Here is a 15,573-nt window from a genome sequence, read left to right on the forward strand (position 1 = left end):
ACCATTTATTCATTGCTGGTGAAGATTAAACGGTACAGTCACTCTGGAAAAATATTTTGGCAGTTTCTGTAAAACTAAACATGCAACTCTCATATGACCCAGCAATTGCACTCTTTGGGCATTAGTCTCAGAGAAATGAAAACATACGCTAACACAAACATACACAAATGTTTATAGCAGCTTTATTTGTAATAGCCCAAACTGGAAATGACCCAGATGTCCTTCAGTGGGTGAAAAGTTAAATAAACTATAGTACATCTACACCATGTAATACTACTCAGCAATAAAAAGGAAGTATTGATATACAGAACTTGGATGAATCCCCAGAGAATTATGCCAAGTGAAAAAAGCTAATCCCCAAAGGTTATTATATACTCTATGATTTCCTTTAGGTAATGTTTTTGAAGTGACAAAATTATAGAAATGGAGAACAGGTTAGTGACTCCTAGGGGTAGAGATGGCAGAGTAAGGAGGAATGAGATGTGTTGTTATAAAAGGGTAAGGAATGAGTTACTAGTGGTGACGAAACTGTTCCACATCTTGACTGTATCAATGTCAACATCTTGGCTTTCATACTGTACTATGCAAGGTTACTTGCAAGGGGTTACCACTCTAGGGAACTGAGTACATTGCACACAGGATCTTTCTATGGTATTTCTTACAAGTACATGTCTATGATTATCACAAAATGAAAAGTTTCACTGAAAAATCGAATTCAGGATTAAACACAGAATATAATACAGTTGACTCTTGAACAATATGGCAGGTTAGGGGCACCAGCCCCTGTGCAGTGGAAAACGTGCATATAATCTTTGATTTCCCTGAAACTTAATAGCCTACCGTTGACCAGAAGTCTTGCCAATAACACAGTTGATAAACACAGTTTGCATGTTATGTGTACTATATACTATATTCCTACACTAAAGTAAGGTTGTGAAAAAATGTTTTTCAAATTGTTGCATATCTCCAAAAAGTTTTCCAATATCTTTACTGAAACAAAATCTGCCAAAAAGTGGACCCATGCAGTTCAAGCCCTGTGTTATTCAAGGGTTAACTGTATAATTAAATTGATATGGGAAAGGCAAGAAAATCTACTTGCAATAATTCCATAACCTGTCTTAAATGTTATTCACACTAATGTTTCCAAAATATTATTGACATTAACTACTGATGTAATAGCTTTAGCATATATGGTCAATTCATGACTCCACTAGAATATGTGATCTGGGTGAAAGATATTTCTGTTCAATACTAAAAGAAAAAGCTGATATAAAGGTGGATTTCTGGGCTAAAACCCATCAATATATGACAATTTAGGTATCTGTTATTAGAAATATTTACTTGTTCAAGTTGTACTTCTCCCCAGATCGTCATGTGGCTCACTCCTTGATTTCCTTCATGTCTTGCCTCACATATCTTCCCTTCATTGAAGCCTTCTGTGACCACAAGATTTGAAATGGCACTGCCCTTGTTCTATGCCCTATACTCTTAATCTTGCTTAATTTTCTCCATAACCCATTACCATCAAATATATTGTATTATTGTTTATTTTCTATCTCCTCCTAGTAGGATGCCAGCTTGTTTGTTTCAGTCACAGGTGTAATTCCCAGTGGCTAGAATGGTACCTGACTTATATAAAAGGTGTTCAGTGAGTATCTGTGTAAATGAATAAATAAATGAAACAAATTTTTTTCTTGGTGAAGAGTAATACAAAGGGGAAATACTGGCTTTCTGAGAGTGATAAAATCCAGTTGAGAAGATAAAGTGTGATAAATCCTACAATGCATATCTAATATGTTGGCAGTAGGGTTCTCAAAATCTTTTGGATGCATTACAATATAGGAAACTCTTTCAAATCAGTTATTAGGACTATGGTTTTGTTAGCATAAGAAACTTTGGATTGAAAATATGGCTTAGAAAAATAATTTACCATTGTAAAGCCATTGGTAATGAATTTCCATTACCTGTGGAAAAGTTGGTCAAGTTAAAACCAAGATGCTTACATTATAGGTGAAGTGAGTTTCAGAGTTCATGTCAGCTTTAATGAGGCATCTGCCATTCCGTTAACATCTGAAAGAAAACATCAGTTAGTATAAGCTGATTCAAGGAGGCTGAGGCATTTCTATTAAACAAAGTTTGACTCTAGATGTGGTGTTTAAATTTATGGGGAGAAGCGTGATGGATTAGATATTAGGAGACCCCCATCCTTCATCACTGTCCTGGACCACTTCATGCTGGGGCAAGTTAAAATCAGTTAGACCTCTGTCACCTCATCTGTAAAAAGCAATGGCTGGATTAGACTCAGTTCAAATGATGGCACGTTGTTTTATTTATCCTAGTGGATACCAGTGCCTGGCACATGGCTAATTAATAAAGGCCTGTTAAATGAATTAAGTAATTTTACAGGAAGTTCTAAATGGGTCTCCCCATTTAGAAATTGTCTTTTCTTGACTAAACTACAGCCCTCCTCTCTCAGGGAAGACTATCCTTTCCTAATGGGTCTACAAGATACTAACTGCCTGTAAGAGTAAGGAGATTTGGTCCAGGAATTTTCATGTGGGTTGGATCCAGAAAATAATTGCAGAGTTGGGTTCTAGGTGTCATTAGGTATTTTGACCTGATGCCACACAGATGAATCTGGGGTCAGGGGTACTTGAGAGAAAAACTCTGATATGAAACTTAAGGTGATTCTTTTTATCATCCACTGATAATCTCTCATCCTCATATTCACCCCTAAAAAGTGAAAAGATAAAAACCCACAAATTTAAGCCATACTTTCTAAATTTAAAACACCAAATTCTTCTGAAAATGTCAAGTGTTAAATGTATTCAATATTATATTTCTGGATGGATACACAATAAACTAGTACTAATGGTCACTTCCCGAGAAGGGAAATAGGGGACAGAGGCAAGAGGCTCCATTTTCTTTTATTTATGTCTCTCTATAGCTCCTGAATTTTGTTCTATGAATTTATTTCATAATTGAAAAGTAAACTTAAAAAATAAGTAGATATGCTCATTAATGTTTAGGTTGATTCAAACCATTGTTTTCAAGGTATTTATCATTTCCTTCTGTACTACTTATATGCTTACCTTTGCTCTTTATAGTAGGTATTTAATTAAATGTGTATTAACAAGGAATTTTGTATAAATCTATTATACAATAAGTTTGGAAAAGGTAATTATGCACTCTTACAGACTTTACATTATTCAGGTAAAAATAGTAAGACTTTTGAAATGACAAAATTATAGAAATGGACATCAGATAAGTGGTACTGGGAACAAACTGATGATATAAGCTGCTAAGCATTAGGAAACAAGAAAAAATTAGCTATGCTTAGATGCAGAAATCAATATTGCTCAGAATCTATCAAAGCAAGGCTTTATATTAACAGCAGAGTAGTGATAAGTGAAATATTATTTTCTCAGTACCACCTCTAGTAACATATCCTATTATAATAGCCAAAAGTAGAAATAATGGATAAACTAACTGTGATACATCTATAGAATGGAATATTATTCAACCCTAAAAAGGAATAAATTATTGATAAAATGTGAATGAACCTTGAAAACAATATGCTAAGTGAAAGAAGCTAGTTGCAAAAGACATATATGTTCCATTCATATGGAAATCCAGAATCAGGAAATCTAGAGACAGGAAGTAGATTAGTGATTGCTTAGGACTGGGGAGGTGGAGGGCTAAAGAAAGTGACAGCCTAAGAGTATGGGGTTTCTTTCTGACATGATAATAACGTTGGAAAATTGTGTGATGGTTGTACATATCTGTGAGTACAGTAAAATCCACTGAACTGTGACTTTACATGAATGGTATAGAATGTTAATTATATCTCAATAAAACCACTTTAAGAAGTGAAAAAGTATTATGCCCCAATTTCCTCTTTTTGATTCTAAAGTTCAGCACTTCTCCCAATGAAAGTGCCATCTGTCACATTCACTCGACCACTGATTTAAAGCAACTAATAGAGAAAGAAAACCAAAGCAGTCATTTGCTTAGTCTTCTTTTTTTAAAAATTTTTTAAAATTTTGCTATTATTAATGTACAATTACAAGAGCAATATTATGGTTACTAGACTCCTCGTATTATCAAGTCCCCACCACATACCTCATTACAGTTACTGTCCATCAGCATAGTAAGATGCTATAGAGTTACTACTTGTCTTCTCTGTGTTATACTGTCTTCCCCATATTCCCCCCCACCCGCTACATTATGTATGCTAATCCTAATACCCCTTTTTCCCCCTTATCCCTCCCTTCCCTCCCATCCTCCCCAGTCCCTTTCCCTTTGGAAACTGTTAGTCCATTCTTGGGTTCTGTGAGTCTGCTACTGTTTTTTCTTTGTTCTTACACTCCACAGTTGACTGAAATCATTTGATACTTATTTTTCTCTGCCTGGCTTAGTCTTCTTGTAGATTCACATCATTATGCATTTTATTCAATGTGATTCATAAGTTACTAAACTTGCTGATTAGGTTTTCACAATTTACTCTATCAGAAAGAAGCATTTATGGCCATTTATTTTTCACTCTTTTTAAACTTAAATAGAGATACCTATAGTGAGCCAGGAGCACTGTGAAGTAGGAGAATGGAGCTTCCCCCCAGAGTTTCTTTTCCTTTCTCCCTAGAAGCATGGTTTTTTCCATGATACATGGCAGAAATTTAGTACTGTCTTTAAAGAGACCATATACAGCAGACATAGTACATCCAGACATTTGATCCTCTCCCATCAAAATCAAACAATGATCTGATTTGGAATCCTGGGTTTTCCTGCACATTTAAAAGTCTGTGACAATAGAGAAGTTCAAGGCAAGAAGTTAAGGTGTCAGCTACACCTGTAGTTACTTGCTATTGTCCTTGAGTCAGATAAAACTTAACAGTATACTATACTACAGAAAGTATGAGAGCCACATTGGCAGGTAATGGCCAATGTTTATCTAGGCTCCTGCATACATGGTATTTCCAGAGCTGCAGAACCAACTACTGCAGAACTACATGCTGTGCACAACATCTACAATTTAGTAAAGCTGGAAAGAATTTTATTTTTGTAAAAACTAAATGGGGTGTGGCTCATTTTCTTGCCAAAGGGCTATTTTATTCCAAGACACTGGTGTCTGCTGACCTTCATTTATAGACTGAGCAATGTTCTATTTAAGTAAAATTAACTCACAGTGGGCACTTTTTTTAGGATGCAATAATTATTGCAAAGAAATAACAATGTTTAAACTTGATTTGTTCTTAGTTTAGATTTGATTATATTGGGTTGTAAATGAATGTCTTTGTTCACACAAGCCTTAAATTTAGAAATTACTTTATGTGTGGAGAAAAAAGACCATATTTAAGTTCACTTTCTCATGTAAGAATATTTTTAGGTTTCATGAAATCCAACATTACCTTTGTGTTTTTCTCTTCTACTAGACTGCAAGAGTATCTTATCCATCTCTGCAGCCTTAGCACCTAACAGTCTTAATTAACTTTTTTTAGTTGAAGGATGAAACCATTCCACAAATAGATTAATTAAGGCACTGTACATGTTACTATCCCTGGCTAAATATTACTCCATCTGTACTTTGTACTACCTCAACATATACTTGAGAACTCTGGGCACATTTTAGTGTTTTCCTGAGTTTTACACCTATTTACAAATAGCCTACCGGCTCCTTTTATATAATACATATTTAAAGATACTTGATACATCAACCTTCCTTTCATCTTTATACAAATCTTCTCTGGTTAGAGAAGTTTTCTACTTTCTGCTTGCATCTATAAATATATTCCAGTTTGCTTTTCTCAGAGGACCAACTAATGCTGGAACACTGGTTCATGGGCTGGGTTATATTTGTTAAACATGTAAATCTATCAATACTACCTTTTGATTACCTACACTTAATGATAATGTGGTTATATTTGTTTAATTATCGTAAGACAAAATATAAAATTTTAATTATAACCACTTGTAAAAATGATTCAGCTGTATCTTTAAACTGGAGACCCATAAACTGCTCAAAATACATGTTGAATGTGTTAATATCCTTCATCATTTCCTGGTTTTTGTTTCTGGAAACTTCCATCAAAGGAAATAATGGGTATCATAAATTTAAGATTAATAGGTTTTGGATTCACCCACTTCTAAAGGCTACATGTCGTCTTGGAAAGATAGTAATTTAATTTATAATGGTCTGCCTTGCCCAGCATTTTAAATTTTCACTAATTTCTTTTTCTCTTTTCTCCTGTTTTTCCAAAGGTAAACTCTCTAACATTCACATTTCTACTATTTCTCCTATTGTAGAAACACTAAAGAATGTCAAGCTTTTTTTCCCTTCCTCCCAAACCAGGTTATCAACATTACCTATTACCTTTCAACCTGATCTAAGCTCTATCTGTTAGTGGCAATGAGTTTATAATGGTGTCTGTAATGTATTAAAAGAGCTATGTTTCTAATTTTCCTATGAGATCGAATTCTTTTGACTACTAGATAACATATCCTCACAAAAGTATAAATTAAATGGTAAACAGGTTTCTTAGCTAAGTCAAGAAGGTTCTTCAATCTGGAACACTGTTAAAATCCTCCTCCTTCACAATAAAAAGCAATAGAAAGCAGTTATTTTCACAATGCCATTAAGTAAAACACACACAAAAATAAACTATCTTATTTATCTGGAATGGTGAACTTCAGGAAAAAGGTCTGAATTGAAGGAAGTGAAGTTGTAACTAGATAATTAACAAAGATCATCTAAGATGACATTAACTGACTGTAAATGGGAACATTATTGAGCACCTACTATATGCAAGTTTCAAATGTTCTCATTTAATTTTAAGGACGATATTGAAAACAAGTGGAATTATCCTCTTCTTATAGTTGGTGAAATTGAGGTTTAGAGGAGTTAAGGAACTTTTCCAATGTCCCAGAGATAAAATCTCAAAGCACTGGAACCCGTATTTTATGCTAAAATCCATTCTGACTATGAAACATAGCATGTACATGATCCCTCTACAAAGAAAAGGTGGGGGGGAGGAGGTGTTAAGAACAAGTTGTCAGGTCAGAGAAACCTTCCACATCCCTTCTGGGTCATCATGAAATGCCCAGCCCAGACCAACATGGTCCTTGGTGAGACTGGTGAACTGGCAGAAGGGGAAAAACATCAGGGAAGCCTCTGTGAAGCAGCACAGGATAAGTTCAGGGAGCAATATGCAGCATACAATGAGTCATTCAAATATACAAAGTATTTGCTAGCAGTTTGTAATTTGAAACTAGGCACCAATTAAGTGGTTGGCGGCATCAGAATTTTTACCACTACTGGATCTCCATTTAGTTATTTAAGCAACGTGAATGAAATTTAAAACTCTGAGTTTATTGAGTAATGTCAAAGTAATTTAAGAGACTAACAGACTGAGATTTTTAAAAGCCTATCAACAGTCATTTAACCAACTCCACGATTAAAAGTTTCATGAGGATACTGAAGGTTTATGGTCACAACTAAGGTCTGATACTTGAACTGAGTTTTATAGCAAACTGAAATCTAAAGGCTACTTAAAAATAAACTTGTCTCCCTTCCCACATTAACAGTTCCTTTTTAAAAAAATAGAACTTCCTATGATTGTAGTACCCTACAGGATTCTACCTCATCCTGCTTTGCACCTGTTAACTAGATCAGAGGAAACCAAATATCCCCAAGACATTTACTTTACCTAAACCAGCTCCAGTTTAGAGTCACATATGATAGATCATACAGGAAAACAGCTTTTCTTTTTTTTTTTGAGTGCTACTGTTTCAAGGCTCCTTTTGTTAAGCCAATGTTTAAATTTCAGAGACTGTCAAAGTCTTTCCTTAGAAAGAAAAATCTTTACAATTTCTAAGTATTTCTCAAAGAAATAATGAGCCACAAAATGGTTTCTGCCCAAAGATGTTCACTGAAGCATTATCTATACGATATGAAAACAGCATAAACTTCCAACAATCTGGAATTGGTGAAATAAATTGTGAAATACCAATGATACAGAATATCTAATGGTGATTTTAAACATTTTCAAAAGTATATGATTACATGAAAACATGTTCTAATGTAATAAGTGAAAAGAATGGGATACAAACTATATATACAGTATGATCCCAATTTTTAAAATATCTAACTTTCTAACCAGGAAATAGATGAAAAACATGAACAGGTGATACAATTACAAGCAATTTTTACTTTCTTTTTTATAAACCCGTTTGTTTTCCTCTAACATTTTCACAATGACTTTGTATTTTTTTAATCCAAAGTAAGATGATTTAAAAACATCTTAAGTATGCAAAACTTAAGACACTTTTCCAGAAGATTAACAAAATCATACATACGGACCATTACAGCAATAGGATATACCCTAGGGACTATTTCTTACCATTTTTTCACTTCTGAGAAAACAGTTTGCAGTCTAAAATGGTCATTCTCCCTGGCCTGAAATACAAGCCCCAGAATGTCAAAAAGAACAGTTAAGAAATGGCAAAAATGGGAATATACAAATTAAGAAATACTGAAAAAATATTTTAAAATTACATTAGCCTATGAAAGACAGTGTATTAGTGTCAATAGCAGAATGTCAATTTGTAATTAACACTATGTAATTAGAGCATATAATGTAGAACACAATAATATGAATATTCAAAGCTACTATACTGCCCTCAAATTTTATTCTATAGATAGCAAAACAGCTTATGAGAAACAGTTATATTTTCAAGGAATGGGTTACAAGATCACAAAAAGATAATTTGCTACTGAGTCTTTTAAACCAGAGATGGTAGAAATAAGAGATCAGACTTTCCAAAAGAAAATAATTTCCATTGACAAAAAGAAACCATTCTTCATAACTAGTCATATAATGTCAGGTTATTTCAAAATCCATCAACTCAGGGCTTTCTGTGTATTTCATTTTAATAAAGTATTATCACTTTACAAATGATATTTCCACAAATGTTATCAAAAGCAATTTTATCCAAAAAAATTAAAATGCATATAAAATTAAAAAGGGAAAACCTCACCAATATGGCCTCCTGAGGCCTGCAGGGGGATCTGTCACTCCCACCACTCCTAGTTGATGGAGGACCTCTTACAACCCATACTATTTTGGCTACTTTACCACCCAGTAGGAAGAGGGAAGAGTTTTTGCCTCCACCCTGCCCACTCACCCAAAAACCAGCTCAGCCCATGAGAGACTGTCCCTACCCAACCAGTGAGCAGCCAGGAGAGGTCGGACTCCCAGTTTCCTCCACTGGACTTTCTGCTTAGAACAATCCCCTTTCTTCTACAAAAGAGCAGTTCCTCTCCTTTGTTCTCTGGACATAAGTGTGCTTTTACCACAGCTTGTTTGTCCTGGACTGCTATTCTCTGCTGTTCCCAAAGAAACCCATTTTTGCTGGTGAAATAATGGACAGTTTTATTTTTAAGGTTAACGACTCAAAGAATGACTGACAGAGTTAAAGAACCATCACATAATAGGCAAGATGATAATAAACACTGAAAGTTAATTCCAACTTAACAGTTCTGAGGGTGGAGGGTTGAAAATGACCCTTCCAAAGTCATCTAGTCTAACATGTTTCTTTTTCAAAGATCCGCATTAACTTCTCACAGAAGAGTCACTGAAGGCATATCACTTAAACAGATTCCTACCACATTATGCACTTTTCCATTCCTGCATGTTGTACCCCTTTAGAGTGCAAACGTAAGGAGAAACACTTGGTTTTTCATCAGCAGTTCCACATAACACCTCCTATTTCAGGCAATCACAAAACCAGAATGAAGTAGGATGAGCCAACAGATTCTGTACCGATTACCAGTGAACACCAAACTGCGCAGCAGTACCTGAGGAGGTTAAAAAAAAAAACCCAAAAGAACAGAACAACCACCCACCACATTAATGGCTTTCACAGGCTACTTGGCACAATATTTGAGGGAAAAAAATGTAAGAAAGTATTACGCAGAGGTTTTTATCCTCTTCTTGTCACCCATTTCTTTTATTTTTCATTATATTCTGTCTGGCTTTATTTCTCCTTTGCTTATAAAATTGGGTGGCTGGAGAACATTTGCAGACATGTGGCAAGACTTAAGTGATGAGAATTCTACCATTTCTGTAAACTCTCATTAAAGCTTTAGTGTTTCTATGATATCCTACTACAGGACTTTGAATTTATGTAGCACCTGTCTGCTGAAGAGCCAGCCTTACACAGCTCACTTATCCTTTCAGCATGCCTGTGAAATACATAGACTGGAAACAGATGGCTTACAAATAAAGTAAAATCCAGATATGGACACAGAGAACTTCCATGATTTACTTAAGATGGCTTATCTGTCCAAACTGTAGAGAACTAAAAAACCTTGGATTCCACACTCAACACCTTTTCCACCTACATTCCAATAAATAACGCTACCTTCTTACCGTCAAACAAATTTCTAGACTGTTAAGAAAAATTAAGCTTTCTCATCACATAAAAAGAGTAGGTTTAACACACCAAAAATCCTTGCTAAGAAATGATATTAATGGTACCTTCGCATTTTAAAGGACATTTATCATGGAATAAGTCCCTGATGATCATCACCAATTTGCCAACAGGTATGTAGCTGTTCAATGCAAGTGCATTGAGTTTGATAAATCAGCTGTTAAGTAAAATATAATGGAAATAAGCCAGACTATGACTATTTGGAAAAAAAACAACCCAGCAAACCAAAACCCTTGAGCAATACCCTCATTTTATAAATGAGAAAATGCATGTTGTCTGGCACATGTATGTATTCAACATTAGTTATACATATAATAATTTTAAGGGACTTTCTCAAGGTTGCACGAGTCAGTGGCAGAGCCATGTCTAGAATCTCGTTCTTCTGAAGCTAAGTCCAACATACTTCCCCTTAGTATTTTAATTTTCAATTAGCAGCAATGCTTTTTCATCCCTAAAACAGTTTATGCTCACTGATTTTTGTCTTTCATGGGCTAAGAATAAGGCAAATTAGATGTTATTAAACATACTGAATTCTTTAAAACTGCTTCACATCTATAACTACAATAAGTTGCCCCAAGTATTATCATCATATCTTCTCCTGAGACTGACATTTCATGATTAGATAGTTTCTTATATTTCTAAGCCATAACTTTAACCAAAGCTGTATCACACCTAAAAACAGCTATTTCTGACCACTGGTGTCTAGAAGAGCTCCCAACATTGTGAGATAAAGCTTTTGAAAGCTTTCCAGCAACACACTGAACATACATTATATGGTATATCACTCTCTAGAATAATTCAAAACTTGATCTAGCGTCTAAACTGTTTTATTACTTTCACAGATCAAATTTTCCCCCCTCTGGATTACTTTTTACCAAAAGAAAAACTGTCACACAATCAAGTACAGAATGGTTCTAAAAACAGATACCCAAGTTGTCATGTATTGATAAATGTTCATTTTCAGTTTTATATCAGCTACTTTTGGAATCTGTATTAAACAGCAAAAATGCTTGGCATACACATTCCACCTATATTATACTACACCAAACACAATAGCAAATACATGAATTTATCGTATGTGCTGAGAATATTATGTCAGTAAATTTCTTGAAAAGGCAAATAGAAATAATGCTGAAAACAGAATATGGAGTAATGGCTGGTAGACTTTCTTCCTTTTCCCTGTCAGTTTCACCAAAGAGAATCACTTTAGTGCCCACACACTATGACCACACCACCCTTTCTTTTCAGTAACAGTCATGCTGTTTGCCTAGGAGCAAAATTCATTTGGTTTCTAATAGTGCCCTGGATACTGACATTCTGCCAGTATAAATAGTCACAGTCGAATTTAATGTGCGTGTAACCATTTGTGGAAGAGACTTAATCTCAACCAAAATATTACTCACTTGTTATAATTAATCCTTCTACCCAAATGCCATAAGCCTAGACATTTTTAGGAATGGAATCCAAATGATGGCATCAGACTAGAGACCTTGGACTTCAATGTTGATTGCCTGTAATAAGTCAAGGCAGGGCATAATTTGTCTGGCTGTCCACCCAAGGCAAAGAAAGAGGTTGATAACCTGCTAGATCCAACAGTTGAAATTAATAATTAGACTCACAATCCCCTAATTTTAATAAAAACCTGGGTTCATACCACTAAAAAATGAAGTCAGTGGTTTTAAAGGAATGCACACCCCAAGACAATGGAATGCTGTGGACGACAGCCTAGTGATGATCCTGATGTGACACGAGTTAACAATATTTTTAAAATTTTTAAAATCCCTACCACTTTAGCCTAGTGGGATAGTTGTATTCTCCTTTTTTTGAGGTTGAATATCAGGAGTTCAATCTAAAATTTTATTATCACCTCACTTCCACTAGGGGGGTCTATCTACCAGTGTAGTTAACTTCATTAATTAAGGTGGCGCTTAAATCCACTTCCAGCTAATCTGTGCACAAAGCTAGCCTTGGGGTCAGAACTATTTGTTTTAAAGTAGTTCTAGTTTTTAGGCTCAGAAACCCATGCACAGCACTAAAATGAAGTACTCAAGTCACTGAGAGGTTGCTGCAGTAAAGGGTTTTTGACTAAAGCGTAACAAAGCTACAATCTCTTAAATGTTCCCAGTTTTATATTTAGCTGCCCTAGTTGTTTTTAAGGCTATGTATCACTGGATCCATTTTTGTAAAGAAGTAAAGCTTTTAAACTCCTGACCTCAGAGATTCCTCTGCCCATTTCTATGCCTTGCAGTATATAATCTGAATAGCAAAACTGCCACGTTTTTCCAACAGCACCTTAACTTGGGCCACATGGGTGAGTACTGGTCATTATGGGAATTGTTTCAGGGTCCTCTCATTATTCTACCAAATTATTGACAGGCAAAAACCCAACCAGCTTGATTTACCAAATTTAGTGTCCACTGTTTTTGTGCCTGATTTCTGACTCATTAATTCCAAACCACAAATAACGAATAAGTTAATTTTAGTCAAGAGATGATCCACCACCTTCAAGCAGATGCCTAATATAGAGAACAGTTCCATTAGAATATAGGCCAGACTCAGGTATATGGACAAAACCTTTTTTCAAAAAACACTGTCTTAGGATTTTAGGATGCAGTAGCTGGCTTCAAATCTATTATTTAAGGATGAAATGGGGCATGAATAAAAGGGCAATTTTCCTAGAAAATTATTACTAAGATATTTTTTAAATTTAGAAAGCCATAGCTAGATTGAAGGGCCACAGGGGAAATGTATGTGCCACCACAAACGTATTTCAAGCCCTTATTTTTAAAACAGCTCCTGCTTTTATTCTGGATAAAATCTGAGCACCAAATTCCCTTTCTGTTTCCCTCATCCAAATCCAAATAGAAGTCTCTTGAGTAGAGGCTAGTTCACACTCCCCTTCCTTTTTGTCCGGGGAAGGCTTTGGAAAATGGACTTCAGCCATTACATTCAAAACATCCAGTTTTAAAGTCAAAAGAAGTCATGTGACCATTAACCTAGGGGCATCAGATTTGGGGTGCGTGATGCCAATTGGCACGTGTGGGGCTTAGGCCACGTCGTTGGAATTCACTGTAAATTGCACCTCCAGGATCTAAGTTTAGGGTCCCAATACATTGAGACATCCAGTAAAATGGAATTAGTTCTTACCTTTCCGTAGCTTTTAATATCACCTACATTTTCTACCTACTGTGGTCGGTCAGGCTCTCTTCCCCACCCTCCACCGCTCATACCAGGCCGGGCACCCCCAGCATCCCGACTGTCTGAACCTTAATGGTGAGGCTCGCCAACCCAATTAGTTCTAAGCTCAACCTCCTGCACCACTAGGGATGTTGAGCGGATCAGGTGAGGGGCAAGAAGCATCCCAAGTATCAAATAGCATTTACCCCACTCCACCTCCCAAGCGGGGATCATCTACTGCCCTGGAGCCGGGCCATCGGAGTCGCCAGGAAACAAGAGGAGCAGCGGCGGCGGCAACTTTAAGGCTGGCAAGCAGCCAGGGGCGGGGGTGGTCGGGGTCCACCGGCCTCTCCAGAGCCAGCTTCAGTGCTGCGGGCGGAGAAAAGCAAAGAGCCCGCAAGTGCAGCCGCGTGGGAGGAAGGGATAATGCCCCCTCCTGCCATCCCTTCGGCGCAGCCTCCCAGGGAGCCCTGAAAGGTCCCGAGCTGCCACCGCGCGCTCGGAGCTGCAGAGCCAGGAGAGCTGAGATGGGAGCTGACAGGCGGCGCGGGACCGGGGAAGAGGAGAACCGAAAAGTTCTGCTCTAATGGCCCGATGTTTTGCTACTGAAAGAAAAAAAGTGCTTACTCATAGGGAGACGCGGTGCAATCGCTACGCTCTCCTTAATGGCCAGGGAAACAGGCGGAAGGCAGGCAGTGGGAGCCTCGCTCCTTTCCCGGGGCCAAGGCAACCCCCCAGAGCCCCAGGGCCGGCGTGAGTCTGCGAAGTCACCCGGGTTGGGCAAGCGGCAGCTGGAGGCGTCGCCGGCTGCCGGCTCCTAGATTTCCTGAGCCTGGAGGCGGGGCGTGGTGGGGGGGAGCGGGGGTGGAGGCAGTAGCTGGGGTAGCTGGAGAAGGACGACAGAGGGAAGTTAGGCGCGCTGTTTCCACCTGGCGGCTGCCCCACGGAAGGGGAAAAGGGCAAGGGTTGGCGTCAAGGACTCGTACGTGAGGTTGGCAACAAGTTCAGAGCAACTATTGGGAAAGCACCATCTCTATAGTTACGAGCAGAAAACGCATTTGCAGCGGGTGGTGGTCCTGGGGAACACTGTCACTCCCACCCATCCTTGAGCGAAGGAAAGCTTCGGCGCCCAAGGGCTACGACTGAGAGGTCTCAAGCCTCCCCGTCTGCCCCCTGCACCCCCGCGCGAAGCACGATCCCGCGGAGGTTCCCGGAGATGCTCTTCCCTGGACCCACTTCTGCCCATGCCCACGGAACCGCTCCCTTCGCGCCCTCCTCGGGCCGAGCACTTACAGAAAGTCGCAGAATACCGACCTGGCCTGACAGCGTCCAACCGACACACTCAGGCAACTTCTGCCTCTCGGAATCTCTGCAGCAGCCGTTCTAAAGCCAGAGCTCCCTCCCATCCTGCCAGCCCCTCCGCCCCTAGGCCGTCGCCATTGGCTCGGGTGGTGCTAGCAGTCGGCCTGGGAACCTGGAACGGGATTGGACTACGAGCCTGTCACATCAACTGGGTGGGGAGCTGGGAGAATAATGCTCAGGATGGGCGCCCCGGAGGGGTGGGGACTCTAACTCGGCGGCAGGGATCGGAGGCTGGTCCCCCGCGCCTGTTTCGCCCACTCCTTGGCTAAGGAAGACGTAGCAAGCCCACAGTGCCCGGCTGAAGTACATGTTCAAAAAAATCTTGTGAAATAAATGAAAAGATGAGAATGTCGGGAACCAGAGTTTGAACGTCACCAAGCCCCTACTTAAGTCTATGGTGGGTACCGTCCCTCTCCGAATCGTGAAGAGATCTCGGCATGAGAAGAGACATTACTAGTAGTTTCGTCTGCTCCACTCAGCCCAAGTGCAGAACAACGCAGAGGGAAAACCTCAGCAATCTTCCAATCCTATGAGGTCTAGGGAGCA

General features: G+C 38.4%; 1 protein-coding gene across 7 annotated transcripts in view; it reads right to left on the minus strand.

The window, feature by feature from the left end:
- Nucleotides 1-15,004, minus strand: part of PLS3 (plastin 3) — a 73,665-nt gene extending 58,661 nt beyond the window's left edge. For 2 of the 7 annotated variants that reach the window (XM_036929947.2, XM_036929940.2), the window contains exon 1: nt 14,293-14,456. The gene's annotated coding sequence lies outside the window, so the exon portion shown is untranslated. Of the gene's footprint in view, nt 1-2,003; nt 2,051-14,292; nt 14,457-14,958 lie in introns of those variants that run through there. The other 5 variants (XM_036929939.2, XM_036929948.2, XM_036929943.2 and 2 more) reach the window with 5 other exon arrangements.
- Between the last annotated feature and the right edge of the window lie 569 nt (nt 15,005-15,573).

This window comes from Manis pentadactyla, chromosome X (genome assembly GCF_030020395.1).
Source record: "Manis pentadactyla isolate mManPen7 chromosome X, mManPen7.hap1, whole genome shotgun sequence".
Taxonomy (NCBI): domain Eukaryota; kingdom Metazoa; phylum Chordata; class Mammalia; order Pholidota; family Manidae; genus Manis; species Manis pentadactyla.